The sequence below is a fragment of the Schistocerca americana genome, unplaced genomic scaffold (genome assembly GCF_021461395.2).
Source record: "Schistocerca americana isolate TAMUIC-IGC-003095 unplaced genomic scaffold, iqSchAmer2.1 HiC_scaffold_796, whole genome shotgun sequence".
In the NCBI taxonomy this organism is placed as follows: domain Eukaryota; kingdom Metazoa; phylum Arthropoda; class Insecta; order Orthoptera; family Acrididae; genus Schistocerca; species Schistocerca americana.
Genome location: NW_025726562.1, coordinates 30,001 through 35,000, shown reverse-complemented (window position 1 = coordinate 35,000; position 5,000 = coordinate 30,001). Strand labels below are relative to the sequence as shown.

General features: G+C 51.1%; 1 non-coding gene across 1 annotated transcript in view; it reads left to right on the top strand.

Annotated features, from left to right (window-relative positions):
- The first annotated feature begins 4,280 nt into the window (after positions 1-4,280).
- Positions 4,281-5,000, top strand: part of LOC124591051 — a 1,910-nt gene continuing 1,190 nt past the window's right edge. The window contains exon 1 of the ribosomal RNA XR_006976906.1: positions 4,281-5,000. This exon is cut by the window's right edge and continues 1,190 nt beyond it. This is a non-coding gene — a ribosomal RNA (small subunit ribosomal RNA).

Genomic DNA, 5,000 nt, shown 5'->3' with positions numbered 1-5,000 from the left:
ACAAGCATGGAATGAGAGCGCCGCCTGTCATGAGCCAAAGGTGCATCCTGACGTGGCAAATCAGATGATGCCGCAGGCATCCACTTACTATAATCACAATCAACAAACCGGCCGCCCCGCCCCGCCCCCCATTAAACCTTTCCTTACAACAATGTGTACCTTAACCTAACCTATATCGTACCGTAACCTAACCTATATCGTACCGTAACCTAACCTATGTCGTACCGTAACCTAACCTATGTCGTACCGTAACCTAACCTATGTCGTACCGTAACCTAACCTATGTCGTACCGTAACCTAACCTATGTCGTACCGTAACCTAACCTATGTCGTACCGTAACCTAACCTATGTCGTACCGTAACCTAACCTATGTCGTACCGTAACCTAACCTATGTCGTACCGTAACCTAACCTATGTCGTACCGTAACCTAACCTATGTCGTACCGTAACCTAACCTATGTCGTACCGTAACCTAACCTATGTCGTACCGTAACCTAACCTATGTCGTACCGTAACCTAACCTATGTCGTACCTTAACCTAACCTATGTCGTACCTTAACCTACCCTATGTCGTACCTTAACCTAACCTATGTCGTACCTTAACCTAACCTATGTCGTACCTTAACCTAACCTATGTCGTACCTTAACCTAACCTATGTCGTACCTTAACCTAACCTATGTCGTACCTTAACCTAACCTATGTCGTACCTTAACCTAACCTATGTCGTACCTTAACCTAACCTATGTCGTACCTTAACCTAACCTATGTCGTACCTTAACCTAACCTATGTCGTACCTTAACCTAACCTATGTCGTACCTTAACCTAACCTATGTCGTACCTTAACCTAACCTATGTCGTACCTTAACCTAACCTATGTCGTACCTTAACCTAACCTATGTCGTACCTTAACCTAACCTATGTCGTACCTTAACCTAACCTATGTCGTACCTTAACCTAACCTATGTCGTACCTTAACCTAACCTATGTCGTACCTTAACCTAACCTATGTCGTACCTTAACCTAACCTATGTCGTACCTTAACCTAACCTATGTCGTACCTTAACCTAACCTATGTCGTACCTTAACCTAACCTATGTCGTACCTTAACCTAACCTATGTCGTACCTTAACCTAACCTATGTCGTACCTTAACCTAACCTATGTCGTACCTTAACCTAACCTATGTCGTACCTTAACCTAACCTATGTCGTACCTTAACCTAACCTATGTCGTACCTTAACCTAACCTATGTCGTACCTTAACCTAACCTATGTCGTACCTTAACCTAACCTATGTCGTACCTTAACCTAACCTATGTCGTACCTTAACCTAACCTATGTCGTACCTTAACCTAACCTATGTCGTACCTTAACCTAACCTATGTCGTACCTTAACCTAACCTGTATTGCGCCTTAACCTAACCTGTATTGCGCCTTAACCTAACCTGTATTGCGCCTTAACGTAACCTGTATTGCGCCTTAACGTAACCTGTATTGCGCCTTAACGTAACCTGTATTGCGCCTTAACGTAACCTGTATTGCGCCTTAACGTAACCTGTATTGCGCCTTAACGTAACCTGTATTGCGCCTTAACGTAACCTGTATTGCGCCTTAACGTAACCTGTATTGCGCCTTAACGTAACCTGTATTGCGCCTTAACGTAACCTGTATTGCGCCTTAACGTAACCTGTATTGCGCCTTAACGTAACCTGTATTGCGCCTTAACGTAACCTGTATTGCGCCTTAACGTAACCTGTATTGCGCCTTAACGTAACCTGTATTGCGCCTTAACGTAACCTGTATTGCGCCTTAACGTAACCTGTATTGCGCCTTAACGTAACCTGTATTGCGCCTTAACGTAACCTGTATTGCGCCTTAACGTAACCTGTATTGCGCCTTAACGTAACCTGTATTGCGCCTTAACGTAACCTGTATTGCGCCTTAACGTAACCTGTATTGCGCCTTAACGTAACCTGCATTGCGCCTTAACGTAACCTGCATTGCGCCTTAACGTAACCTGTATTGCGCCTTAACGTAACCTGCATTGCGCCTTAACGTAACCTGCATTGCGCCTTAACGTAACCTGTATTGCGCCTTAACGTAACCTGTATTGCGCCTTAACGTAACCTGTATTGCGCCTTAACGTAACCTGTATTGCGCCTTAACGTAACCTGTATTGCGCCTTAACGTAACCTGTATTGCGCCTTAACGTAACCTGTATTGCGCCTTAACGTAACCGATATTGCGCCTTAACGTAACCTATATTGCGCCGTAACGTAACCTATATTGCGCCGTAACGTAACCCACATTGCCCCTTAACGTAACCTATATTGCGCCGTAACGTAACCTATATTGCGCCGTAACGTAACCCACATTGCCCCTTAACGTAACCCACATTGCCCCTTAACGTAACCCACATTGCCCCTTAACGTAACCCAACACACGTTGGGCCTTAACCCAACACACGTTGGGCCTTAACCCAACACACGTTGGGCCTTAACCCAACACACGTTGGGCCTTAACCCAACACACGTTGGGCCTTAACCCAACACACGTTGGGCCTTAACCTGCTCTGTAATTGTCATACGACGCGTTAAATTAGTGTAGTGTTGCCTAACTGCAACCCCCGCAATATAGTTTGCTACTCGCACTGCCCGGTCCCCAGTGTATCGCTTCATGTTAAACACCTTGCAGCTATACACTGTAATGTGGATGGCAGCAGGACGTACATGCTCAATGCCCTTTGCAGTTGTTCATTGGCATTTGCAGTTGTTCATTGGCATTCGCATGGCGAAGCACTTAGCCTACGCTGTGGTACGGCCTGTGTCAACTGTCCGCTGATGTTGTACGTCCAAATCACACACTGTACTGCACATTGGTCCTCATGTACTGAATGATACATCGTGGTACATGTGACCGTACAACGACTGCGCCAACAACGGCGAACCATGCGGTCCAAATGTTGTGCACTCAGCTACGTGTCGTCTCCCTATAAGAGCTGGATTGCAGTGTGGTATGCCCTGGATGGCGATCAGCATGAGCCGTCTGTTGATGTAGTGGCGCGTGTTGTCAGACGTAGTCGTCTCTTCTCACACACCGTGATAGCACGGTGCACTGCGTTCCACATCTGCGACATGCGACAGAGGCCGGTTGACAGTCGTTCGCGCAATGGACATCGCATACGTACGGGGGCCACCTTCCACGTGTTCGCTAAGCGTGGACATGTTGTTGCGTGTATGTGGGCAGACAGTGTGTCGTGACACCTGACACAGGCATGCAACAATCGTTGAATTTGCAAATGGCGATGGACGCCTACGTTTGCTGGTGACGTTACGCAAATGAACAACTGGTAAACCGTTGTGGTGCGGTTGTTCTCGCTAGGGGTGAATCAGTGATGGCGACGATCGGTTGAGCTACCAACCGGTTGTTGCAGCGATACCCACCATGCCCACGAACGTGAATGGCATGTGGGTGTGAAGCGATACGCGGCGGTGGCTGGGTGGGACCGTCCCCGGCCGGTGAGGGGGGGCCTCCCGGCGTGTTGGCCGTGCGGTGCGTGGGCGCACGCGCTACAGCCGGCTGGTGGGGGCGGCCAGTGGCAGGCGCGCCGGCCGACGGAGGCGGCAGGCGGCGCAGCTGCGCGCCGGCGCACCCTGCACGCGGCGCCGTGCGGCCAAAGTAGGTCCTCGCGGGCCCGGTGCGAAGCGCGGTGGACATCTGCAGTGTGCTGGTCCGATTGAGGACTGTGTGCGCTGAGGATGCGCCGCCGCCCGGCGCTCGGCGCCGCGACGCCGTCTGCTGCTCGGTCGCCTCTGCGGTTCTCGCAGGTGGTTTGTATCGCAGCTGTGCGGACGTGTTGGCGCGTGCGCTGTGCTGGGAGAGTTCGCTTCGGCACCCAAGTGGGGCTTTTGTCCTTCTGTGGCGCTGGCGTTGGAGCTGCCGGTCACCGTAGGTGGCGCGTGTTGTCTCCCGCCGGCAATGCCACGACAGCACGCTCCCGGGCCTCTGTCGGCAGCGGCAAGCTCAGTTGGGAGCACGGGTGGTCGCACCTAAAGCGTCTACTCGCCAAACTCCGGGCGATTGCGCCTCTCTCGAACCCGACCAAGTACTTAGGACGGCGCTGCGCGCCGCCGGGACCTGAGAGGGTTTCGAGGTGTATGGTGCAGGGGAGCTCAGCCTCCTCCTGTTTGCAGAATAATTGAGCGGACGCTTGCGTGTTCGCGCGGGCCCCCGGGACACACTCCCGGGCGGCCGGCTGCTCAGCTCTAGTTGACGCAGCTCCCTGGTTGATCCTGCCAGTAGTCATATGCTTGTCTCAAAGATTAAGCCATGCATGTCTCAGTACAAGCCGCATTAAGGTGAAACCGCGAATGGCTCATTAAATCAGTTATGGTTCCTTAGATCGTACCCACGTTACTTGGATAACTGTGGTAATTCTAGAGCTAATACATGCAAACAGAGTCCCGACCAGAGATGGAAGGGACGCTTTTATTAGATCAAAACCAATCGGTCGGCTCGTCCGGTCCGTTTGCCTTGGTGACTCTGAATAACTTTGGGCTGATCGCACGGTCCTCGTACCGGCGACGCATCTTTCAAATGTCTGCCTTATCAACTGTCGATGGTAGGTTCTGCGCCTACCATGGTTGTAACGGGTAACGGGGAATCAGGGTTCGATTCCGGAGAGGGAGCCTGAGAAACGGCTACCACATCCAAGGAAGGCAGCAGGCGCGCAAATTACCCACTCCCGGCACGGGGAGGTAGTGACGAAAAATAACGATACGGGACTCATCCGAGGCCCCGTAATCGGAATGAGTACACTTTAAATCCTTTAACGAGTATCTATTGGAGGGCAAGTCTGGTGCCAGCAGCCGCGGTAATTCCAGCTCCAATAGCGTATATTAAAGTTGTTGCGGTTAAAAAGCTCGTAGTTGGATTTGTGTCCCACGCTGTTGGTTCACCGCCCGTCGGTGTTTAACTGGCATGTATCGTGGGACGTCCT